Genomic DNA, 27,427 nt, shown 5'->3' on the forward strand with positions numbered 1-27,427 from the left:
ATGTCATTCAAAGTACTCTTAAAAAATCAGTTCCTTGGCATCTCAAATTGGGCACCCAAAAGCAGTGGATAACTGATCTTAATCTCTCAGTGCCTCAGTTCCCATCTTGTAAAAGGGGATAATACCATCCCCTCATCTCACAGGGGAGTGATGAAGATAAACTTTCACTCCATGCATCTACAGAAGTGGGTTTTTTACCCATGAAAGCTTATGCCCAAATAAATCTGTTAGTCTTTAAGGTGCCACTGGACTCCTTGTTGTTTTTGAAGATAAACTAATTAATGTGGATACAATAATAATGAGCACCATCAAAAACCAGGAGGAAATTAATATTTCTGTCTTCAGAGCGCTGTATGAATAGTATGCTCACATTGAACAATGAGGAGGAAAAAATACTGAATAGCTGCTCATTCAGTGAGCACTGGCCAGGCTGTGCACTGAATGAGGAGGGGTGTTTAAACAAATATAAACCCAATTTTTATTTGCCGAAAGAGGTTTATAACTTCACATACAATATTATATAGAGAAGAGACAGTTATTACTACTACTAATTTGTTAGTGCTTGTCAACTTGAACAGTTTAAAAAGAGATGAAAATATAAAAGCAGGAACACAGCAAGATGGTTAAAAGTTAAATGAAATACATGTCTTGCACTGTGAGATGACGGATGAACTAAATTCACATACAATTTATTTTTTCATGAGTGGTTATTATTGGAAAAGTGGTTATATACACGTAATTATTTATTATTATTATTATTTATGTATTTATTTATTTGTATTACCATCGGGCCTAAGAACCCTAATCATGGATCAGCAGTCCATTGTGGTAAGTGCTGTACAAACACAACACAAAAAGATGATCGTTACCCCAAGGAACTATAATCTAAGTATAAAACAAGAAATAACAGATGGATACAGACAGGTGGGAGAGAAAACAGTGAGACAGTATTGGTCAGTATGTTAGGCTGTGGTCTCAGCACACCAGCTGCCTAAAGGGTAAGTTTTTTTTTTTATAGCTATCATAGCAAAAAGAGAATTTTAAGGAGGAATTTGAAGGTGGATATAATGAGGTTGCTCTGCAGATGTTTACAGAGAGCACCTCTCAATAAGCATGTGGGGCAGTATAGGAGAAAGCACAAAGGTGTTTAGTTGAAAATTTTACAAGTGGGCAATGGATGTTGGCATCATGAGGCAATCAGCGGTGAGTATTGACAGTTCCATTAGCCAATAAGAGATTACAGGTAGGGTGGGGATTGATCATGAAGACTTGAAAGTAAACACAAGCATCTTATATATGGTGCCATAAAGAAAGGGGAGTCCCGTGGAGAGATACAAAGAAAAAGTTGATATGGTCAAAGCGGTGGGCTGGGGAAATGATCTGTGTAGCAGCATTCTGAATGGATATAAGTGGGGCAAGACTGAACTTGTCAAGGCCAGAGAAAGGATGTTGCAGCAATCAAGATGTGAGATGATGAGAGCTTGAGGCGAGCAGGATGATTGGTGTTTTCACAGTGATGGAGGTAGTGGGGAGGGCTTGGTGGGAAGATTAGGTGTTCTGTTTTAGCTATGTTCAACCTGAGTTGACAGCTTGATATCCATAAGGAGATGTCAGAGAGACAGGCTGAGATTTTAGTTTGGACAGAGGCATTACTTTACAGATCAGAACTGATAACGGGACAAATATTTTTTTACTACTTTCTAATAAATTCTACTATTTTAAGCTCTGCAGAGCCAACAAACCTATGGGAGAAGGATCTGAGTTGTATGTTAGCTCGCTTATCAGGAAAACAATTAACTAGGTTACAATATTTATTACTGCTTCTAATACATGAGTCATACAGGTGGAAAAGAATGTATCTTGACTTTCAGAACCCAGGCTGAGTTTGTCAGGCTGAAAGATTTTTTTTTTAAAGTTGTAAAGTGAGCATAATTTCTCTGGCAATGATAGACCTTGGAACCTTATGCTGTTTTTACAGATCCATTTTCAGAGTACAACCATATATTAAAATTAACCTCTGCTATTGTTCCTGCTAACCTCATACAAAACAGTCTAACAGTATTGACTTCTGATCTTCCCATAAATGGATGTGTTCTCTGCATACAAAGAAGTAGAAGAGGCCTCATTTGCTGGAAAGCTTGCAAAAGTTGGTGTGACGTTATTTGTGTGCGCATGCGTGTGCATGTCATAGTGTCATAGCTTCAGGCGTACAAGCTTTAAAAACAAAGTTCTCAATCACCTCAGAATCACTCCACCACCACGCTCATTCATCGTGCCACACACACAGGATACAACAAAGGGGTTGCAATAGCTTTTCAGGGTGTTTAGGAAAGATCTCCTTTCCAACTTGAATGTTTGCCCAGTCCTTACAACACTGAATTGGCATCTCTGAAAGCAAAGGCTCTTGGTGGTTAGTCAGGAGCTTCTGCTTCTAGAAGTGCTGATTTAGCACACATGGGAGTGGCTGAGTCAAAAAGAAAATGAGGTAAGGTAGAAGGTAGTTGCTAATCACTCCCTGGCTCAGCTTTTATCATCATGAGTAAATTTCATTTACATCTAGATTTCATTCATGCTGTCAACCAGTTGCAACATTTCTAAGATCCTACCTTTTCTTTCCATCCCTATTGCTAAAATTCTCATCATATCCTGCCTTGATTATTATAACATCCTCCTCTCTAGCTTTCCTATTTCCTACACTGACTCATTTAATCCATACAAAACAAAGCTGCTAAAATAATCTTTCTTGCCCATTGTTCTGATCATATCACTCCTTCTTTGAATACCTCCACTGTATTAAGTTCAAGATCCTTGCTCTTGTGTTTAAAGCCCTGCATAACCCTATCTCTCTTTACTTATCTGTCTTTGCCTCTTTTCATGGCATCTTCATCCTCTTTGCTCTGCCAATGATCCCAGCTTCAGTACACTATTTGTCTACTTCTCCCACAACTGGCTCTATGCTTTCTACCACATCACTTTTTACACATGAAATGCCCTCTTGAGCTGATCTGTAAGCTGCTACCAGTTCTTCCTAAAAAAACACTACTATTCTGATGCCTACAAGAATTAGCCAACTAGTAATGGCAAAGTAGAGGGACAACTGGGAATAGTTTATATACACTTTGTACTTTTAATGTATTATGAAGACATGGTCTGTCATCCCTTCGATAACTTCACTTGTGTGTTGTACCCTCAGTTCTCCCAAAACTCTTCAGAACAGGGACTCTGCTGTATTCCTAGGTGTTTGCACAGCATCATAAGTGCTACTGGAAACAAATAATAAATAGTGAAAATAATAGACAGAAAAGATTCCTGGATCCCTGAGCTTCTTCCTGACTCCCAGTCCTCAAACAAAAATCAGTGAAATCAGTCTAATATTCACCATAAAATGTGTATTTGTATTGAAAGGCTTACCAATAGCCTTTGTAATTCATAGCACAGCACCAGCATAGGAGAGGGGAAGAAGGAAAGCAGGGTAAGCAGACCACCACTAAGGTTTGAGAATAGTTATATACCATGCCTACTATATGCCAGATCCTGTAAATTGATCCATGTGGGCAACAGACAGAGGGGTCTGCCTGCACAGGTCCATATGCTGGATCTATCTATATTGTCTTTGGTAGTACAGTATTGAATTTCTTCTTTGGCATTGCTATCCAGGAATTTTATTCCCATCTTATTTACTGTATTTCTATATTTTGTTCTGTGAATTTAATTTGATACACCTATTACATAACAGACAGTGAAGTCTGAGCATCTACAAAGCAGGTACCTCCTTTGTTTAAAAGGGGATACTCCTAGCAAAGTGTGGGACTAGCATAGATAAGGCAACAGCAACAAGAAGAGAATTGTAAAACCATTTTCAAAGCTTTCACAATCTCCTTTCTTTGCCTTTGTTCTCTGCTATTCTGTAGCAGTTTAGCTCACTCTCAGAATTGTTCCACGCCCATCTTCCTGCCTGGTGCGCCACCAATCCAAAACAAATGGGCTGCTCTTCCTTCCTGTTACTCAGGTAGCACAACCTGCTGAGCAGAAGTGGGTATAATAGTTACAACAAGAAGCAAAACTTCTCGTTTTCTTTTCATTTATTTCCTTCCAAACTTAAAAAACAGATTGATTTTCTCAAAATATACTACGGTTTATGAATTTTTCTCTCAAAAATGACCCCTTTTGCCAGTGGAAAAGGGGCCTATTTCAAATGAAAAATTGCTTTGAAATTCAAAAAGAAATGTAAAACACCTGAATGTATTCAGGCTTCAGTGCAAAACGAGGCATTTTAGCAATCTCATGAAAAAGTAAATTTTAGAAGCACAAAAATAATCCAAAAGGAAACAGCAGAAAATTGAGTGTGAATTTTTATGCAAAAAATGTTTTCAGGTATACACAGCTGAAGTGCTGATAAGGATTTTGCATTGTTGCTTCCTCAGACCAAACCTTGAGGTCTTTAATGTTAGTGGATGTGACTCATCTAGGGGAAGCAATATATTAATCAATCAAGTGATTCTGGAGGTGTGGATATGCAAATTCCCAGAAAAAAAAAATCACATATGCCAAGATAAAATGAGATCTCCTTTGATACACCTGTAAGAATGTTACACAAGGGATGAGTTAGGATTTGTGTTGATGGGGTCGCTGTTAATAAATGCCACAGGGAAGTTATGGGTCACAGCAGGAGAGCAGATTCTTTTGGACCTAAGAATTTTAACCTGTGATTTCAGCAGTAGGGAAGTGTCATAATTTTCTTTTATCTTATGATTGAGAAACATTCATCCTATGGCAGATGTTAACAAAATGACCCTACCAAAGGTGTAAGACCCTTCACTCCAACTGAAAGGATAAAGCATGAAAATAGATGTGCTGGTGAGAGCTCTCTGGGGCTCTCTAGAGCCTGTGGTTAACATTACACTACCAGAATGGAGGGAGGAGAATAGAATCCACCTTGCCAGAAATTGCTTGTCTCCAGGGCTCATAAAAATAGAGCCATATTTTTGCTATTGGAATGGCCCAATAAAAGTCTTTTTCTAATTACACACAGTGAATACTGTGCTGGAGTGTCACTATACTCTGCACATTTTTCAGGAACACAGTATAAACAGCCCTGGTGGAAGACATGTAATACAAGTTTGTTTGCACCATGCGGCTGCCTCCCTCCTTGGTTATAGTTGTGAGAGTGTTTGTGCAGGGCTAGTTATATTGAAGTCTTCTCTGTGTCGATTAAGTAGATGCCAGATGTGTGGAGCAAGGATCCTTGTGTAAGGATGGGGGGGTTGGCTACATAGACCAAAGATCATCATTCATTTTTGGAAGATGGGGTCTGTCCTGCAGGGCACTGCTGGTTGTAGTAAACACCAGTTTCTGGTGCTCTTATGTTAGAGTTATGTAGGCCCAGATCCACAAAAGGGACTGAGGCTAACTTTTAAGTGCCTAGAAAATCACAGGCACAACACTGCAATCCATAAAGCCTGAGTTTGGTGACTAAGCTCCCTGTACAATGAATGGGGAGAGAGAGGCGCTGTGGTGCTATCACAGGCTCCCTGCAGTGCCCTGGAAGCAGCCGGCAGGTCTGTTCTTGAGTGGCTTGGGCCCAGCGGCCCCCACCCAGGCACTCACCCTGGGGCCGAACCACTGCCTCTGGCTTCTACCCCCAGTTTGGCTGCTACTTCCGGCTCCGAAAAATGAAGGGCGGGCGCTGCAGCCAAGAGGAACTTGGAGGGAGGCAGCCAGCGCTGCACAGCACACCCTGAAGCCGGTCCACCCCAGCAGTGAGGATCCCACAGGGACCCAATACCGCAGGCCGCAGTGACACTGCCCAGGCACAGCACCAGGCACAGGGTGGAGGCAAAGTGTCTGTGCCCCCCCAGCCGGAGATTTACCAGCCTTAGCCTTTCTGTGCTGGATGTTGGTGCCCGACTCCCCTCAGGCCAGGTACATGGATCTCTGTTCTGACTGAGCCTCTCCTTGCAGCCAGCTGGAGCACATCACAGACCGGAGCAGCGCTCCAGCATTTGGGTCAGCAGACTGCAAATCAGGACTTAGAGCCAGTGCTAGTGTAACGTCGACAGACCCCGGTCATCGATGGGTGGGATCGAACCTGGGGCCTCTGGAACTTAGTGCATGAGCTAAAAGCCAACTGGCTGTTAGGTAAGGCTGTAAAGCAGACTCATTTTATCTCTCTCTCTTTAAGTGGGTTCAGTGCCACTAAATGGGACAGAACACCACACCCAAAAGGCCATTGGGGGCCATAAGCAGAATATTTTTGGCCCCCTTCCCATAATACTAAAACAGGCAAATAAAAAGCAAATGGGAGTCACATGGACTACCTAAACAGCTGATCTGGCTTGGGTGCCTCACACAAGAATGGGGTTTGCAGTTGGAGACTCTGAGCAGAAGAAGCCTCTCTGGCCCCACATATGCCTAGGAGCCAGGCATTCCGCCTGCTTCCGGGGTGCCCCACGGAACCAGCCTTAGCCTCGCAACGCCACCAACAGGAGTTGCCTGAGGTAAGCGCCGCCCTGCCAGAGCCCGCACCGTGCCCCAACCCTGGGCCCTCTCCTGCACCCCAACCCCCTGCCCCAGTCCTGAGTCCCCGCACTCCAAACCCCTTGACTCCAGCCCAGAGCCCCCTCCTGCACCCCAAAACCCTCATCCCTGACCCCACTCCAGAGCCTGCACCCCCAGCTGGAGCCCTCACCTCCTACCACACCTCAATGCCCTGCTTCAGCCTGGTGAAAGTGAGTGAGGGTGGGGGAAAGCGAGTGACGGAGGAAGGGGGTAATGTAGGGGGCGGGGCTTTGGAGAAGGGGTGGGGCAGGGGGCAGGGCCTCAGTCAAGGGGCAGGGCGGGGGGGGGGCTAGGGTGTTAGGTTTTGTGCTATTAGAAAGTTGGCAACCCTAATCACTATCCTGTGGAATATTCTGATGTAGGGCTCCGTCAATCTCTCTTATTAAAGTTGTTCCACTTTAATTCAATTACATATTAATTGGACTAGAGAAAGCATTAGACTAACTCTATAGCCTATTGGTTAGGGGGCCTCTGAGCACACCTACTGGATCAGACCTCATGCACAATTTAAACACCTATCTTTCCCCTGGTCCATGATTGCTGTAGGGCTTAGATGGGAGATAGGCACCCAGGTGCCTAGAGAGAGGCAGCAGTATGCATGCTTGATACAGAAACATAGGCACCTAGGGAAATTCTACTTAAAAAAACAGACACCAAGCAACTGTAGATGCCTACAGAGTTAGAAAGCAACTAAGCTAGGTTTTGTGGCTCGCAGTTGTGCCTAAAAATGGGACTTAGGCACCTAAGTTCCTTTATGGATCCCACCCGTAACATTTCAATAAAAATAATTTAAGGGTTAATTACAAGCTCTTGTTTCTTTAAAACAAAGAACAACACACCCGGTGCCTACTGTGTTCCCACAAGCTAGATTTGTCTGTGAACAGACAGACAATAGTTTATTGTTACAGCTAATGTTCTACATTGCACATAGGTATAAATCTAGAGGCAGAGGAAGAAGCAGTTTCTGTAAGCATGGAAGGCTGGCTCTTTTGATCTAAACTGCTTGGAACACTTCCTTCTAGGTCTAATAAAAGTTAAGCCTTTTCTTAAAAAATTCCAGGCGAGTGCTTGGAGATTGTTGACAATCCAGTTAATTCTTTGGGTCTGAAGTGCATTTTTGTTTCTTGTTTGCATGTGGGTGTGGCACAGCTTTTTACCTGGGGGGCAGACATATCCTTAGCTATTGCTTTTTACTGCTGAGCAGTATGACTTGGACTATAAAACAGACACAGAATGTTAGACTGCTGATTACATCACTTTTAAATTAACCAGCAACGCCAATGTGAGCATGAATCTTTAGTGAGACCCTGGAAGGCCTCATGAGATTTAGAAGATCTACAAACATAAGTAATAATGAGTGGGAAATTATCAAGAATACAAAGGAGTCCTTACTTTTAATATATAAAGTAAATGTGTGTGTGTGTGTGTGTTGGGCAGGGGCGGGTGGGGGTTGTTTTTGCTTTACTTTAAAGGATGGTTCTATCCTGAAAAAGTGATGACCTGAGAATGAGATCTGCTTTCTTTGTCTATACAAAGTTTTATTTGCTGGCTTTAATGACCAAAAAAGTATTGCCTGTTGAGAGGGAGTGAGCCAAATTCTATTCTCTTTCTCGTGCAGCAGCAGGAGAGTTGTTAACAATATTCCATTCAAGTACATTTGTGCAACTCCATAAGGAGCATACTTCAAAAACTGTGGTGGTTGGGATGCTTGTTTGAATCAAATCAAAAATTCAGATACTTTTCCAATTGTTACCAAAATTACTCAGTCAATATTATATATTTTAAGGGAATCCATGCTTATGCTAAAGTAAACCATTTCCCCAGAATCATCTATACTGAAATATATTATAAACTGGGTGTAAGCTTTTGTTCTTAGCTCACACAGAGATAAAACAGTATTTTGCTGAGGTTTGTGAAAATAAGAAGCAACTAATATAATTGTGCTAAAAATTAGGTAAAATTTTCCAACAAACTTGGCTAGCAAATCTTGGCAGACTGCACAGAAATGGAAATATTAGGGCAAGAATTATGCAAACTAATTTTGGAGAGTTTGTGCCCATGGTAACAACGTAAGGTATATATACTCCTCAGCAGCCAGTTATATTTTTGGAACAGTCCATGCTGCTGATTGCATCCCCAGATAATCAATTAAATAGTAAAGTATTTAACTCTTAACTTTCTGTATTTGTGCTAACTGATCTTTGACTAGTACTCATGGGTTAATAAATTTGGTTATTTGTGAGTATTTGATGTCTTCTTAATAAATAATCGAACCTTTACGTAACAAAATTTATCTGAACCTTTCAGGGCTAGATGTTTTGAAATAACAGGTTTCTCTTGAGATTTCCAGTACTTCCTGACTTTGGCTGAGTCAAAAGAATAGCTTTTTAGTAGTACCTCCAACCCAGGAACAAGAACATTAAAATAAACAAAAAGAAATGGTAACCAAACTTAAAAGAAGTTTCAGATCAATTATTTTATCCAGATTAGTTTGCCTCTTCTTAGACCACTATCAAGCAATGCTTTTAAAGGGTAAGAAAAGAGTGATCTTTTATCTATTAAAAGGCTGTGTTTATAATGGAATAGCTCTTTAGAATGCTCTCTTTTTTTCTATTAACATGAAATACTTTTTTTTTATATATAAACATATAAACAAAGTACAGATGTAAAGTGATAGCAGATTGGACAGAGTCCATACAAGGAAACTTAATTTGATATAAGAAAGCAATGAGCAGGGAAACTTTAAAGGGAAATATTTAAAGGTTTGGTTTGGTCCAAGGGATTGCCATTACGTGAGAGAAGGAATTAGGAAAAAAATAACTTACGGTCAGATTTTTAAGCACGCAAAAATGCAAGAGCATTAAAAATCAAACTCTTAAGAAAAGAGTGCAGTCTAACAATATACCATTAGCACCTTGTCAACCTGTATGAAATAAAAACAGAGGAGGTTACTCACCCTGTGCAGTAACTGATGTTCTTCGAGATGAGTGTCCCTGTGGGTGCTCCACTCCAGGTGTTGGTGTGTCCCTGCGCCTTTGCTCGGAGATTTTTGTAGCAGTACTCGTACCGGCCACGCATGCGTAGAGCCTGCCCCCCCGCTCTGAGTCTAGCTTAATAGTGCGCATGCGCGGCCAGTCTCCTCAGTTCCTTCTCTACAATGGAGGCTACCCCACTTCCGAAGTAGAGGGGAGGAGGGTGAGTAGTGGAGCACCCACAGGGACACTCATCTCGAAGAACATCAGTTACTGCACAGGGTGAGTAACCTCCTCTTCTTCTTCGAGAGATGTCCCTGTGGGTGCTCCACTCCAGGTGACTTAAAAGCAGTGTGTCTCAAGGAGGTAGGGACTTCGGATCTGATAGGAATGCAGTAGATAGTACAGCTCTCTCGTGTATCAGAGAGAGGGCCCTGAATAAGGGCATAGTGTTTAACAAATGTGTGTTCAGAGGACCAAGTGGCTGCTTTACAGATGTTCACCAGGGGATCTTTGCGTAAGAAAACCACCGAGGCAGCCAGAGATCTAGTGGAGTGAGTTCTGCTGCTGGCAGGGGGTGTAACCTTCTTTATCTGATAGCACAATCGGATGCACTGAGAAATCCAGTTTGAAATAGGTGTCCCTTTGGAATGCTCCACGATGGAAACAAAAAGTCTAGAAGAATTTCTAAAAGGTTTGGTTCTATCCAAATAGAAGGACAAGGCTCTGCGTACATCCAATGTATGCTTTGTGGCTTCGAACAAGTTTGCATGTAGTTTCAGAAAGAAGGTTGGTAGGCGTATCTGCTCTTTAATGTGGAATGAGGAATGCACCTTTGGAAGAAATTTGGGGTGTAATCTAAGGGTAACCTTGTCCTTGAAAATTAGCGTATATGGTGGGTCTGCCGTAAGAGCTGCTATTTCTCCTGCCCGTCTGGCGGAGGTAATTGCTACTAAAAATGCTGTTTTCATCGAAAGGTATAAAAGGGAGCAAGTGGCTAGGGGCTCAAATGGTTGTTGAGTTAGGCAGGATAGTACTAAAGGAAGGTCCCACGGAGAGGTAGGTGGTTTAATGTCTGGGTATAGGGCTTGGAATCCCTTGAGGAAACGCTTGGTGATTGGATGAGCAAAAACAGAGGTATCATCAATTCTGTCATGAAAGGTTGTAATAGCAGCTAAATGGACTCTGATGGAGCTGAAATAAAGGCCAGATTGCTTAAGGTCCAATAGGTAGTCAAGTATGAGCAGGAGAGGTACCGACGTGGGAAAAAGGTGTTTATCTGAACACCAATGTGTGAATCGCTTCCACTTTCGTAGATAGGTGGTGAGAGTAGATCATGTTCTGCTGTGTAGGAGCACTCTTTGAACTTTTCAGGGCCACCTAGTTCGTTTTGGGAGAACCATGTAGAACCAGGCTTTGAGGTGAAGCATGGACAGGTTGGGGTGAAGAAATCGGCCGTGTTGCTGTGATAGGAGGTTTGGGATGAGGGGCAATGAAATTGGAGGTCGAATTGACGTTCTGGTGAGGAACGGAAACCACAGTTGTTTGGGCCACAACAGGGCAATCAGGATCACTGTGGCCTGGTCTGTTCGTATCTTTATCAGGACTCTGTTGAGAACCGGTATCGGGGGAAAAGCATAAAGTAAGTTCCGGTGCCATGGGATCATGAATGCGTCTCCCAGGGAATGTTTGCCCAGTCCCGCTCTGGAGCAAAAGTCGGGACATTTTGTGTTTTTCGCAGTTGCAAAAAGGTCTATGGTTAGGTGACACCAAATGCGGAATATGTTGTGAATGGTTCTCTCATCTATTTCCCATTCGTGATCCCAGGGAAAGCGTCTGCTTAATTCATCCGCTGTGGTGTTCATCACTCCGGGAAGATAGACAGCTGATATCCTGATGTTGTTCGCAAGGCACCAATTCGAGAGCTTCATAGCCTCTGTGCAAAGTGAGTGGGAGCAAGCTCCTCCCTGCCTGTTTACATAGAACATTCAGGCGATGTTGTCTGTCATTATGCGTACATGTTGATTCCTGATTAGTGGGAGGAAGTGACGGCACGCATTGCATATGGCTTGAAGTTCTAGGACATTTAGGTGCAGGGAGGTTTCGGTTGAAGACCATAGTCCCTGGACTGTGTGGTGAGACGTGTGCATCCCATCCTGTCAGGGATGCATCGGTAGACAGTATGAGGGATGGAGCCTCCTGGAGAAAAGGGACTCCAGAACAGAGGTTGGAGGGAACTGTCCACCATAGTAGAGAGTCTTTGACTCCGAAAGGTATGGAGAGAGGTTTGTTTACAGCATGCACATTCGGTCTGTAAACTATGGCCAATCACGCTTGGAAGCACCTCATGTATAGTTGTGCATTTTGGACCATGAAAGTGCACAAGGCCATGTGACCTAGTAGTTGTAGACTATCTCGGGCAGTGACCTGGGGACTGTTGCAAAGTTTTGTGGCCAGTAGGCTTATGGAGTTGAAGCGGTCAGGTGGGAGAGATGCCAATCCCGTCCGGGAGTCAAGGTCTGCTCCTATGAACTCCAGGTGCTGGGTGGGGCATAATGTGGATTTGTTTTTGTTTATTTGCAGGCCTAGAGATAGGAAACAAGCGACGGTAAACCACGTGGATCGGAGAGCTTCGTCGAACGTTGAGGCTTTGAGGAGGCAATCGTCGAGGTAAGGAAATATTACGACCCTTTGTTTCCTGAGGTGGGCAGTGACTACGGCTAGGATCTTGGAAAAAACACGGGGGGCCGTGGACAGTCCGAAGGGGAGAACCCTGTATTGGAAATGTGTTAAGCCAAGGATAAAATGTAGGAAGCATCTGTGGGCTGGGTGTATAGTCACATGAAAATAGGCGTCCTGTAGGTCAAGGGCTGAAAACCAATTGCCCTGCTCCAGCGCTGGGATTATGGTGGTGAGAATAACCATCCTGAACTTTTGCTTTTTGACAAATTTGTTGAGCTGCCTGAGGTCGAGGATTGGTCACCATCCCCCAGTTTTCTTTTCTGTTAAGAAATAATGGGAGTAAAAACGCTTCCCTTTGTGTCGTTCTGGCACAATTTCTATTGCTCCCAGTTGAAGGACATGTTGCATTTCTTGGCAGAGTAGTTGCTCGTGAGAAGGGTCCCTGAAGAGGGACGGGGAAGGTGGGTGGGTGGGAGGCAAGGAGAGGAAGGGGATGGTGTATCCAATTGTAACAACCCCTATAACCCACTGGTCGGAGATAATGTTCTGCCATTGATGGGAGAATGGTCATAGGCGGTGTCCAAAAATAGGTGTGCTGGCTGAAGTGGGAACACTGTTTTCTAAACCCTCGACCAAGGCTTCAAACCTGCTTATTAGTTGGAGGGGGTTGAGGCGCCCCTGCAGAATTGGGATGACGACGCTGGAATCTCAGTCTCTGGAGTTGCTGTTGTTGTTGTTGCTTCTGTGCTCTATGGAAGTGTTGTGTATATGCGGGGTAGCGTGGGCGTTGGTAAGGTTGATATCTATATTGTCGCCTTCTGGTTGTAGTTGTCTGGAGACCTAAGGACCGGAGGGTTGCCCTTGAGTCCTTCATTGAGTGAAACACGTCGTTCGTGGTGGAAGCGAAAAGTTTTTCACCGTCAAAGGGAAGATCTTCAATGGTACTCTGGACTTCTCGAGGAAAGAAAGAGGAGGAGAGCCATGAATCTCAGCGCATGACCACTGCTGTGGCGGTCGATCTTGCTGCAGTATTGGCTACATCGAGGGCCGCTTGAAGAGTGGTACATGCTATGATTTGTCCCTCGGAAACCAGAGCTGTGAATTGTTGTTTCTTCTGTTCTGGAATGTCATCAATAAAGTCCATGAATTTATTATAGTTTCTGTGGTCATATTTTGCAAGAACTGCAGTATAATTAGCTATACAAAATTGTAACGTTGAGGATGCATATACTTTACGACCAAAGAGGTCCAAGCGTTTACTTTCCTTGTTGGCCGGGGTGGAGCGGGAATACTGTTGTTTGGTCCTTTGGTTCGCTGCGTCTACTACCAATGAGTTTGGCGCCGGATGATAAAAAGGAATTCAGAGCCCTTAGAAGGGATGAAGTACTTCCGGTCTGCTTGTTTACAGATAAATAGGCTTGTATCTGGAGTCTGCCAGATGGACTTAGCAGGTTCTAAAAGGGCTACGTTGATTGGTAATGCAACCCTAGAGGAAGAAGAGGGCTGTAGGATGTCCGTTAACTCATGCTGTTGTTCAGGAACTTCCTCCAAGTTAATTCTCAAGTCACTGGCAACTCTTTTTAAAAGGTCTTGGAATTTTGCGTAGTCATCCGACAGTGTTGGAGGAGGGGGAAGTAAGGCTTCCTCAGGCGTTACCTCCGGCTCTACTGGAATAGGAGCAGGACTTGGTTGCTCCTGCAAGTTTGACGGTGCTGCCTGGTGTCCTGTGTCATTGGCAGGTTTGTCATGTGGTGCTGCTAGACCAGTGTTGCACCTGGTTGAGGTGGAGTAGCGCATGTGTTCTCGAGGGTACGATGCCCATGGTGCCCAATATTGCCCTGGTGATGGGTAGGGCATAGATGGTGCCATCCAGGGGTTCACCCCCCAGGGGGCAGGATTCTGAGAATAAGATGAGGTAATTTTTCTATAACCTCTGTTGACTGGGGTCTGGGGATGGGAGTCTTGATATGGTGAAAAATCCCCCTGTGGTTCAGCTTCCTCCTCACTGGAGGAAGGCTGTTCAGACCCTGACTCAGCCATTGGGGAGAAGCAGGCATTCAGCAGGGGTGACTGCAGGATAGGTGACACAAATAGATCTCTTGCCTGAGTAAATTGAAGTGCTGAGGCTCCTGTATGAGGTGAAGGCTGTGCAGGAGGAAGTTGCAGTGAGGAAACATTCCTCTGAGCCGGGGTTTTGATTCTTGCCTCACTGCCAATCTGCTCCGCGGGTGCCGGTGCCGTGGCCGGTGCTGGGAGAGCAGTCTCAGCCTGTAGGGGGTCAGGAAGGTTGTGGAATGTCGGCACCGTGTCTGTCGCAGTGCCGAACGGTGCCAGAAGAGAGGCAGGCAGCTGGAAGCCTGAAGCTTTGGCACTGGAGCTTTGCACCGCCGCTGCAGCTTCAGGCGAGTTTCGCGCGGTGCCGGAAGAGCCTGGCTCGTCAAATGTGCTCAAGCCAGGGAGCACAGGCAGGGAAGCGGTAGATCTGCCCGGGGAAATCCTGTGTCGCAGGGTTTCCTTTGAAGCTGACAAAAGGTGCCCTTTTTTTGAAGATTTCTTATGCTTCTTTGAGGCAGGGGGGCTGTGGTGGGCAGCGGAACCAGAATCAGCGCCTGGGTCTGAAGCTGCGCCTAGGGATTTCTGGAAGAGGAGCAGTTTCAGTCTAAGCTCCCTGACCTTCCATGCCCTGGAGCTAAGTTTGCTGCAGTGGGCACATCTTTGGGGAATGTGGGTCTCCCCCAAACATTTTATACACTGTGAGTGGCCATCTGACAGGGGGATAGCCTCCTTGCAGTTAGAGCAGCACTTAAAGCCTGTGGAGCCAGGCATGTCCGAAGCGGCTGCAGCTGACAGGAATTTTTTTTTTTTTTTAAGAGATAGAAATGGTAACTAACTATAACTAACAAATAAACTAACTAACTAGAAGGGTAATTGTAACAAGAGATATTGTTGTGAAAGAATTTCCTAACGAGGCTGCTGAGCTCCGTCTCAGGCCGGGGACGGTAGAGAAGGAACTAAGGAGACCGGCCGCGCATGTGCACTATTAAGCTAGACTCAGAGCGGGGGGGCAGGCTCTACACATGCGTGGCCGATATGAGTACTGCTACAAAAATCTCCGAGCAAAGGCGCAGGGACGCACCAACACCTGGAGTGGAGCACCCACAGGGACATCTCTCTCTCAAAGAAAAAGTTCATGAGGAACAAAAAAGAAAGGAAGTGAGAAAGAAAGGAAGAGACCAAAAGAGATGAGCATGGGCATACCAAGTAAGGACCCATTAGTTTGTGTGATGAAGGGTCTACAATAAAATGTGATCATAACAAGTGGTTTTCATGGCATAAAAATGCCTTGTACCTGGCAGCATCTCCTAGGATTGAAAGAACAAATCCAGTTGCCCTCTTTAGACAATGTTTTTTCACTATGAGGATAGATGATAAATCCAGTTTCTCCTCATACTGGGGAGGAGAAGAATTTTAATATCTCAATAAATCTCTTCTGTAAACAGTAAAAACTCTAATGGCATATTAGATAGGCTGGTATGGGCTCATCCTGCTTGAGAGTTTTGCAGAAAGGCTAATGTGGTAGTTCAGTGCTTCTGAGACATTGGGTGCAGATACCTGGCCATATGAGGGCCAATCATGTGACAGGATCAAAGGATTTGTGATAGCAAGGCATGCAAGTGGCTGCATCTCCAGCAGTGGGGAGGTTCTGCAAGGTTCTTGGTCTGTAATCTGGCTGAATCTGGTTGAATCTGATCAATATTTTGTTTTGGGTTCAACGTAGGTTGGGCAAAGCTGAAGGTTATTTTACTTTGCACCAGACTTGTTTTCAAGTTCTATAACCCAGAGAGATTCTAAATTCGCCATTCACTGTGTCCTAGATGAGGAGGCTCTTTAGAATGTTAAACAACTACATGACTCAAAATCCAATATTCAAACTGTGTCAGTGAACTATTGTTATCCAGACAGAAAATCAGGGCAATTTCATGCTGATTCTTAAGTTTATCATTGTTGCTGTACACAATAAACTTGGATCAACTTTCTTAATGTGATTTCCAGAAAACTGCTATTGATAGGGATACATAGTAACTAGGGCCGTCAAACGATTAAAAAAGTAATTGCAATTAATCTCGAGAAAAAAATAGTCGCAATTAATCACAGTTTTAATCACACTGTTAAACAATATTAGAATACCAATTTAAATGTATTATAAATATTTGTGGATGTTTTTCTACATTTTCAAATATATTGATTTCAATTACAACATAGAATATGCAATTCTGGAAGATACAATTTGAATAACATGTCTTAGCCCTCTGTCGTTTACAATGTTGAGTGTTCTGCAGTCCGTAGCTATCCACTTTGCAATAGCATTGGTTAAGCTATTCAACTTTGTTTGATCCATGGGCTTGTAGCAATCCTGAAACTCTGTAAGTGTACTCTGTCATGGCTGGTGGGATTCATTTGCTGTCGGAGGGTTATCTGTAGCACAAGAACTGGAGGCGAAAGCATGTTTAGCACATAGGTGCTACTGCAGACTTGAAGTACTTTGATAGTACTGGAACTCATCCTTGGAATAGCTACAGATAACCATCTTTTTTCCAGAGAATGATCCGAAGTTTTTAAAAAATAAACATCCTATTCAAAAGATCTGAACTTTTGCTGCTTTGCTCCATTAACTTTTTATGATATTTAATCACTCCAGATCATGAGAACACAGTGGAACTGTACCAATTCCACCAAGCGATAAAGTACAGTGAAGAGGTTCAAAACAGAGATTTGCGATTAACGCTCATTAAAAAAAAAAAGTAGGGCTGTCGATTAATCGCAGTTAACTCATGCGATTAACTCAAAAAAATTAATCGTGATTAAAAAATTAATTGCGATTAATCATACTATTAAACAATAGAATACCAATTGAATTTTATTAAATATTTGTGGATGTTTTTCTACATTTTCAAATATATCGATTTCAGTGACAACACAGAACAACAAAGTCAGTGCTCACTTTATATTATTTTTTATTACAAATATTTGCACTGTGTAAATTATAAACAAAAGAAATAGTATCTTTCAGTTCACCTCATCCAAGTACTGTACTGCAAACTCTTTCTCATGAAAGTGCAATTTTCAAATGTAGGGTTTTTTGGTTACATAACTGCACTCAAAAACAAAACAATGTAAAACTTTAGAGTCTAGAAGTCCAATCAGTCCTACTTCTTGTTCAGCCAATCACTCAGACAAACAAGTTTGCTTACATTTACAGGAGATAATGCTGCCTGCTTCTTGTTTACAATGTCACCTGAAAGTGAGAACAGGTATTTGCATGGCACTGTTGTAGTCGATGTTGCAAGATATTTACACGCCAGATGCACAATAGATTCATATGTCCCTGGATGCTTCAACCATCATTCCAGAATACATGTGTCCATGATGATGACAGGTTCTGCTTGATAACGATCCAAAGCAGTGTGGACCGACACATGTTCATTTTCATCATCTGAGTCAGATGCCACCAGCAGAAGGTTGATTTTCTTTTTTGGTGATTTGGGTTCTGTATTTTCCGCATCAGAGTGTTGCTCTTTTAAGACTTCTGAAAGCATGCTCCGCATCTTATCCCTCTCAGATTTTGGAAGGCAGTTCAGATTCTTAAACCGTGGGTCAAGTGCTGTAGCTATCTTTAGAAATTTCACATTGGTATCTTCTTTGCGTTTTGTCAAATCTGCTGTAAAAGAGTTCTTAAAATGAACATGTGCTGGGTCATCATCTGAGACTGCTATAACATGAAATATATGGCAGAATGTGGGTAAAATGAAGCAGAGACATTGAATTCTCCCCCAAGGAGTTCAGTCACAAATTTAATTAATGCATTCTTTTTTTAACGAGCATCATCAGCATGGAAGCATGTCCTCTGAAACGATGGCCGAAGCATGAAGAGGCATATGAATCTTTAGCGCATCTGGCATGTAAATATCTTGCAAAGTCAGATACAACAGTGCCATGTGAATGCCTGTTCTCACTTCAGGTGACATTGTAATACAGAAGTGGGCAGCATTATCTCCTGTAAATGTAAACAAACTTGTTTCTCTTTGACTGAACAAGAAGTAGGACTGAGTGGACTTGTAACCTCTAAAGTTTTACATTGTTTTATTTTTGAATGCAGGTTTTTTTGTACATAATTCTACATTTGTATGTTCGACTTTCATGATAAAGAGATTGCATTACAGTACTTGTATTCGGTGAATTGAAAAATACTATTTCTTTTGTTTTTTACAGTGCAAATATTTGTAATAAAAAATAAACGTAAGGTGAGCACTGTACACTTTGTATTCAGTGTTGTAATTGAAATCAATATATTTGAAAATTTAGAAAACAGCCAAAAATATTTAAGTAAATGGTATTCTATTATTGTTTAATAGCATGATAAATCATGTGAATAATTTTTGTAATCTCTTGGCAGTCCTAAAAAAAAGTGTTAATTTGTTTTGCGTTACTCACTTGCGTTAACTGCGATTAATTGACAGCCCTAAAGTAACCTCGGAACTGCAGCTCTAGTTATTATGATAGAGGGTGGCTCATGTTTGCACCATGTACTTAGTATATAGTGCATCGCCATTGACATTTCTGCCATTGGAGAAGTTGTATTTGAGACTCCAGCTGGCTCAATTAATAAATGACATAACATTTCAGAGTGTTTTTTTTTTGTTTTTTTTTGTTTTGTTTTTTTTGTGTTGGCATGCTACTGGCACTAGCTTTACAGATAAGAACCTTCTCCACAACAAACCATTGACTCAGGTCAAAATTTTGTGCATGATCAGGAATAATCCATAAAAGATTTTTATTTAAGTTTAAGACTCTGTACAGTACTTTAATATTATTTATGAAGTGGACCGCCTGCCTTTAAACTGTTAAAATGTCTGCTTATTGCTCACCAAAAAATGGGCTGTTAGCATATAAAGGGATATAGCTCGCACACAGCATTAATACAGAGAATGCACACTTTAGAGTCTAACTCTGTATTCCTTGCACACCCAAATCTGCCAGTGACTTCTCAATTTTCTGTCCTGTCATGCTTCCTCCATTAAAAAGCCAATAGAGAGAAAAGCAAACATTTTACTTTAACATTAAAGGGACAAATTCTGTATGCCTCTTGCTTATTTGAAAGAAAAGTAATGAGCCATCAGATTTTAAAGTGTAATCATTTACACAATTAACAGAATAGCCTACCAATATGGATTATTATGCACTTTTCCCCACAAGCTTCCACAGACATTGTTATTGATAAAAGGATGTTAAAATAAAGAATTAAATAATCCGAAAGTGCATAGCCATGCATTACAATTGGTTGTCTAGATGACAACAGTGATGTACCATACCTAGTTAACTTTTACTTTAAGTGTTCCAAAACAGAAATTCTACTGGTAAAACACAGTATATGCTCTGTTCAGCCTAATTTTCCCACCCACAAACAGCGGTGATGTCCAAAATCATAAGCTTTTTAAACAGTTTTATTTAATTTGCACATATTGAGAGTGATTCTGTTCAAACCATTAGACATAATTTTGTTGTGTTTCCTCTTTTTTGCCTGTTTCTCTGGAGACCCCTTTTTACTCAGCCTTTGGGGAAGGGACCAGCTGAGTAATCTAAATGAATTGAGTCTTCGACCGGAAAGATTACAGACTATGTTTGTTTGTTTAATGATGTATTTATTTCCAAGGACCAGCTTTATATGCAGTGGTTAAAACAATTACTCCGCAATGATTTCTTAGTTTTAATTTGAATTATTTAAAATTATTCATTAAGGGTAGGGTGCTGAGCAGGAACCAGGTCTCATTATTCAGAGGCAAGACAAAGCCTCCCTGTGCAATAACTCAAAAGAAAATAGCCACAGATTTCAGTGGTTTCCTTTCATAGCACAGAAAATTTTGAAGGAGGATTGGATGGCTCAGGGGCTTTGTAATGGGAAACAGAGGCTTATGCCTTATTGGTTCAAATCTCACAATGGTAGTAATCAACAGTTTTTACCAAGTTGTTTATTTGGTGTTTTGTGTGAAATTATTTTGGTGGTCTCAGTCCAGTTCTCAGTGGACAGGTGTCCTCATCACCCACACTATCACATTTGACATTAATTGTCACACTTGTGGAAAGTCTCAGTAGAGACCAAGGACTGAATGAACAAAGGGGAGTGAATTACTTTCTCATTCTTCAAACCAGTGCTAAGGTCATTAGCAGAATCTTGCGGGGAAACTTGTCCTGCTGCTGCTGCCTGCATTCACATTATTGTGGGTGAAATTCACCCCAGTGTAGGTGGCCCACACAAGGTCTTATGCATCATTAAAGTTCCACTTAAGACTTTGGTTTGGACATACCGAGGCTGAAAAGAATGTGTCTTAAAGTGCTCTCAGAGTTCAGCATATTCAGTTCTTCAGAACAGTACTTTAGCAATAATCTTCTGAATGCAATATTCTCTCTCGGACCACAATCCTTGCTGAAATACATTATACCTTTGAGAATTTTTTATACTGACAAGCAGCATGAAATCTAGTGACGCTTCTTCCTCCTAATTTCTGGCCTGCCCTCATCCCAATCCCATTCAAGGATTTCAGTGCAGCAGGTAGTGGTGGAAGGATTATCCTTCTCTCCAAAAAGGACTCCATGTTGTTATTTAGAAATTAATTGTAATGCAATTACTGGATAACCCAGGGAACCATTCAAAACTAGAACCTGTTTGTGACGGGTGCTTCTTAAGGTGCCACAAGTTTACCCCCTATTATATGCTGAAAGACGCTCCAGTCAGAGACGATTATAGATGTAGGTATAGGAAGCACTGAAGACACTCTGTTCTGCTGACAATATAGCCTGCCTTTTCACAGAAAACTCTAATGAGTGAAAGAATCCTGCGCAACTGAAAATCAGAGAACTACGTGATACTTTTTAGTAGCTGTCCCTCCCATTACTATCAGAGCCTTGCCTGCCAGCTATCCATCCAGTAACCATTATTGCCTTGCCACGTAATTTCTAATAGAGTTTAGAGTCAAAACTGCGAATGATAGCAATGAACTCTTTGTATGCTGATCAGTGCATAATATCTACTCATTCAGTCAGCTGCTTCTGATGCAGAAAGTTAACTAGAGGAGTCTTTCTGATATCTGTGTTCTTTTGTGCAGAAGCTTGGGGGGAAATTTATTCTGAAATCATTTATTTCTTAATCAATTTGTGCTTTTATGTAGCAATGGCAGTTAAGTTTGCAACTGAGTTTCATTCCAAGACTGATTTTTGTCTCCCCTCTAAAATGCACAAAAAGGTTATATTGGCCTCAAAATTGGTAGGTTAGACAGGGGGAAGAGGTCCTGAATTATGACCCATTTAAAAATAAAGCACAGTTCCAAAATTCTTCTAGCATTGCTCACATGCTTTCCCCTCCTTCACTGTAACAAAAAGGTCGTTTACTCCACTTTTTCTTCACATTAACTTAGTCTAAAATCATTTTTCTCTAATGAGTATTCAGATGCTTTTGGATTCTGAAAGATGCTGGAGAAAAAATGCTGTCCTGTACTGGGCTAGGGCACAAGTGGAGAGAGGCAAGGAGGTGGGAATGGGGGGCTGGAAAGGATAAGAGAGCATAGGGAATCTTTTCCACTACATGAATAGCAGGACAAGATCTTTCCATAGTGCTCAAGAGAATGTTAGTAATGAGGGCCAGGAAACGCATTGGTCCAACATACTACTTCCCTAAGTGGGGGAGTGTTCTGCAATTTAAAGGTTTATAACCAGCCTTCCAGATAGCTGGCATATATCCTGCTGCAATGCAGTAAGTAGCCTGAGATAGCTGGGGACAGATGCTGCTCTTGTCCAGAGTACGTCTCTTTTTCCCACCCATTCTGAGGAATGCTGCTCTAGCCAGGAAGATGTCAGTAACAGAGGATTATGAGACAGCAGTCCCTGCTGCCTCTAGTCTGTCTCAGTACCAGCCATGGTAGGATTTAGCCAGTGGTGCAAGTACGGTGGTACGGTCCGGTACACCGTACCAGTAAGATATTTATAGCTGGTACGGCATACCGGAAAGACACAGGAGGAGTCCGCCCCCAGCCCTTCCACGCAGCTGCATCTCCTGAGTCCTCCTGCCTCGGGTCTCTACAGAAGCCCCGCTGGAGGACAGAGCTGGGGGAGGGGGTTGGGGCTGGGGGCAGTACAGCAGCCATGCTGGAGGAACTGTCAGGCAGCTCCACATTCTGCTCCTTTTCCTGCTGTGGTTCCAGAGAGCCCTGGTCTCCCGGGAACTGCAGCAGCAAAAGGAGCAGAATGTGGGGCTGCAGGGCCACCCCACACCAACAGCTCCTCTGTCACGGCTGTACCGCCCCCAGCCCACTCCCCAGCCCTTCCATACAGCTGTGTCTCCTGAGTCCTCCTGCCTGGGGGCTGTACCGCAGAAGTCTCCAGCGCAGTGGGAGGAGAACAGAGCCTCCCCTCTTCCTCCGACCCCGGTGACATGGGAGGGATGTGGATCATGGGGAGGGAACGGGGAGACGTGGGGGGCCTGGGCTGGAGGTGGGGCAGAGTCATGTGGGGGGGGGTCACGTGGGGAGATCATGTGCCCCCCCATTTGTGTCCCTCCCATGAGTGCAGCATACCATCACAGAAATATATTTTAGTTTAGAGACATGTGCTTTGCTAAAATAGATTTGGAATGACCTACAAATGCTTTTGTGTCCTCTTGGATCCATTACTACCATTCTTTCTGTACTGGCATTCCAGAGCCGCTGATTCATAGACTGCATCTGGTTCAAAATTCTGCTGTGCATGGTTCTTTCCAACACTAACTCTAATACATTACTTGGACTCTTAAATCTCTGTACTGGCTTGACCTCCAGCATTGTCTCTAGTTTGTTTTAAAACCCTATGTGTTGTAAACAAGTTTCTATAGGGTCTTATCTTATTATATTTGTCTGGATTAGTTCAGTTATGACCAGGAATATAACACATATGTTCTTTTTACATCCCAAGTCCTGCAACTGATTCTGTGCAAACAGACCCTTGTGGCCATGTGAAGCCCTATTGCAGTCAATAGGGCTCTGTGTGGGCGAAAGGGTCTGCTTATTTGAATTCAATCATGGCACTGGTATCCATAGTCTATAAGTTCCAAAATATGAGAATTTGTAAAATGTAACTTTTCAGATTTATTATTAACAGGCAGCTTTTCCTTTTATAAAAAAAACTAAAATTAAGATCTGTTCAAGGCCTTTAAGATGTTTCATTGTTGTTATTGTTTTTATATTTGATATGAACAAGCAAGTTTTTAATTATTCATTAATTAGAGTCCTATAAGATAGTATACAACACCACCTCAGTCACCAAAGTCAGTACACGTAGCAAAGGAAGACACATGGCAAGGTTATATTCTGGGATCTTTCTCAAAGAGTGCAGCAGGAATGCCAATTGAGTGCATAGGATCACATCTTTCCCTAAAATTTTCACCTAAATAGCAGAATACAAAGAGGGAGGGAACAATAAAAACGGACTTGACAGCCACTAAATTAATGTGAGCACCCAGGCTGGCGAGGGCTCACAAGAACCCTTAGTTAAAATTGCACCATTAAGTTGATGAGATGTTTAAAACAATTTCCCTTCTGTAGTTCACCTCCTTTCAAAACACAATGGGTGAAATCCTGGTCCAATTGGAGTGAATGGGAATTTTGCCAATGACTTCAATAGGGCTAGGGTTCCATCAAAAATCTTATCCGCACTAGGAATAACTTCTATCTAGCAACTGTTGAGAGATTTTCTTTGTAAAATTATTGTCCAGTGTATCACTGGCTTTGTAGAGTGAAGTTTTATATGTAGAATGTGTGTGGCATCTTCAGCAGCACTGCAAAATTCTCCATCCTGCTTAGAATCATAGAATATCAGGGTTGGAAGGGACCTCAGGAGGTTCTCTAGTCCAATCCCCTGCTCAAAGCAGGACCAATTCCCAACTAAATCATCCCAGCCAGGGCTTTGTCAAGCTGGGCCTTAAAAACCTCTAAGGAAGGAGATTCCACCACCTCCCTAGGTAACGCATTCCAGTGCTTCACCACCCTCCTAGTGAAATAGTTTTTCCTGATATCCAACCTGGACCTCCCCCACTGCAACTTGAGACCATTGCTCCTTGTTCTGTCATCTGCCGCCACCACTGAGAACAGCCGAGCTCCATCCTCTTTGGAACCCCCCCTCAGGTAGTTGAAAACAGCTATCAAATCTCCCCTCATTCTTCTCTTCTGGAGACTAAACAATCCCAGTTCCCTCAGCCTCTCCTCATAAGTCATGTGCTCCAGACCCTTAATCATTTTTGTTGCCCTCCGCTGGACTCTTTCCAATTTTTCCACATCCTTCTTGTAGTGTGGGGCCCAAAACTGGACACAGTACTCCAGATGAGGCCTCACCAATGTCGAATAAAGGGGAACGATCACATTCCTTGATCTGCTGGCAATGCCCCTACTTGTACAGCCCAAAATGCCGTTAGCCTTCTTGGCAACCAGGGCACACTGTTGACTCATATCCAGCTTCTCGTCCACTGTGACCCCTAGGTCCTTTTCTGCAGAACTGCTACCTAGCCATTCGGTCCCTAGTCTGTAGCTGTGCATGGGATTCTTCCGTCCTAAGTGCAGGACTCTGCACTTGTCCTTGTTGAACCTCATCAGGTTTTTTTTGGCCCAATGGTCTAATTTGTCTAGGTCCCTCTGTATCCGATCCCTACCCTCTAGTGTATCTACCATGCCTCCCAGTTTAGTGTCATCTGCAAACTTGCTGAGAGTGCAGTCCACACCATCCTCCAGATCATTAATAAAGACATTAAACAAAACCGGCCCCAGGACCGACCCCTGGGGCACTCCGCTTGAAACCGGCTGCCAACTAGACATGGAGCCATTGATCACTACCCTTTGAGCCCAATGATGTTGCCAGCTTTCTATCCACCTTACAGTCCATTCATCCAGCCCATACTTCTTTACTTGGCGGCAAGAATACTGTGGGAGACCGTATCAAAAGCTTTGCTAAAGTCAAGGAATAACACATCCACTGCTTTCCCCTCATCCATAGAGCTAGTTATCTCATCATAGAAGGCAATTAGGTTAGTCAGGCACGACTTCCCCTTGGAGAATCCATGCTGACTGTTTCTGATCACTTTCCTCTCCTCTAAGTGTTTCATAATGGATTCCTTGAGGACCTGCTCCATGATTTTTCCAGGGACTGAGGTGAGGCTGACTGGCCTGTAGTTCCTCGGATCCTCCTTCCCTTTTTTAAAGATGGGCACTACATTAGCCTTTTTCCAGTCATCCAGGACCTCCCCCGATCACCATGAGTTTTCAAAAATAATGGCTAATGGCTCTGCAATCTCATCCACCAACTCCTTTAGCACGCTCGGATGCAGCACATCCGGCCCCATGGACTTGGGCACATCCTGTTTTTCTAAATAGTCCCAAACCACTTCTTTCTCCATAGAGGGCTGGTCACCTTCTCCCCATACTGTGCTGCCCAGTGCAGCAGACTGGGAGCTGACCTTGTTCAAGAAGACAGAGGCAAAAAAATCATTGATGACATTAGCTTTTTCCACATCCTCGGTCACTAGGTTGCCTCCCTCATTCAGTAAGGGGCCCACACTTTCCTTGACTTTCTTCTTGTTGCTAACATACCTGAAGAAACTCTTCTTGTTACTCTTAACATCTCTTGCTAGCTGCAACTCCAAGTGTGATTTGGCCTTCCTGATTTCACTCCTGCATGCCTGAGCAATATTTTTATACTCCTCCCTGGTCATTTGTCCAATCTTCCACTTCTTGTAAGCTTCTTTTTTGCGTTTAAGATCAGCAAGGATTTCACTGTTTAGCCAAGCTGGTCGCCTGCCATATTTACTATTCTTTCTACACATCGGGATGGTTTGTTCCTGCAACCGCAATTAGGATTCTTTAAAATACAGCCAGCTCTCCTGGACCCCTTTGCCCTTCATGTTATTCTCCCAGGAGATCCTGCCCATCTATTCCCTGAGGGAGTCAAAGTCTGCTTTTCTGAAGCCCAGGGTCCGTATTCTGCTGCTCTCCTTTCTTCCTTGTGTCAGGATCCTGAACTCGACCATCTCATGGTCACTGCCTCCCAGGTTCCCATCCACTTTTGGTTCCCCTACTAATTCTTCCCTGTTTGTGAGCAGCAGGTCAAGAAAACCTCTGCCCCTAGTTGGTTCCTCCAGCACTTGCACCAGGAAATTGTCCCCTACACTTTCCAAAAACTTCCTGGATTGTCTGTGCACCGTTGTATTGCTCTCCCAGCAGATATCAGGGTGATTAAAGTCTCCCATGAGAACCAGGGCCTGCGATCTAGCAACTTCTGCTAGTTGCCAGAAGAAAGCCTCGTCCACCTCATTCCGCTGGTCTGGTGGTCTATAGCAGACTCCAACCACGACATCACCCTTGTTGCTCACACTTCTCAACTTTATCCAGAGACTCTCAGGTTTTTCTGCAGTTTCATACCGGAGCTCTGAGCAGTCATACTCCTCTCTTACATATAATGCAACTCTCCCACCTTTTCTGCCCTGCCTGTCCTTCCTGAACAGTTTATATCCATCCATGACAGTACTCCAGTCATGTGAGTTATCCCACCAAGTCTCCGTTATTCCAATCGCATCATAGTTCCCTGACTGTGCCAGGACTTCCAGTTCTCCCTGCTTGTTTCCCAGGCTTCTTGTATTTGTGTATAGGCACTTAAGATAACTCATCGATCGTCCCTCTTTCTCAGTATGAGACAGGAGTCCTCCCCTCTTGCACTCTCCTGCTTGTGCATCCTCCCAGGATCCCATAACCCACTTAGCTCAGGGCTTTGGTCTCCTTCCCCCGGTGAACCTAGTTTAAAGCCCTCCTCACTAGATTAGCCAGCCTGCTTGCGAAGATGCTCTTCCCTCTCTTCGTTAGGTGGAGCCCGCCTCTGCCTAGCACTCCTCCTTCTTGGAACACCATCCCATGGTCGAAGAATCCAAAGCCTTCTCTCTGACACCACCTGTGTAGCCATTTGTTGACTTCCACGATTCGACAGTCTCCACCCAGGCCTTTTCCTTGCACAGGGAGGATGGACAAGAACACCACTTGTGCCTCAAACTCCTTTATCCTTCTTCCCAGAGCCACGTAGTCTGCAGTGATCCGCTCAAGGTCATTCTTGGCAGTATCATTGGTGCCCACGTGGAGAAGCAGGAAGGGGTAGTG

This window comes from Malaclemys terrapin, chromosome 2, assembly GCF_027887155.1.
Source record: "Malaclemys terrapin pileata isolate rMalTer1 chromosome 2, rMalTer1.hap1, whole genome shotgun sequence".
Lineage (NCBI taxonomy): Eukaryota > Metazoa > Chordata > Testudines > Emydidae > Malaclemys > Malaclemys terrapin.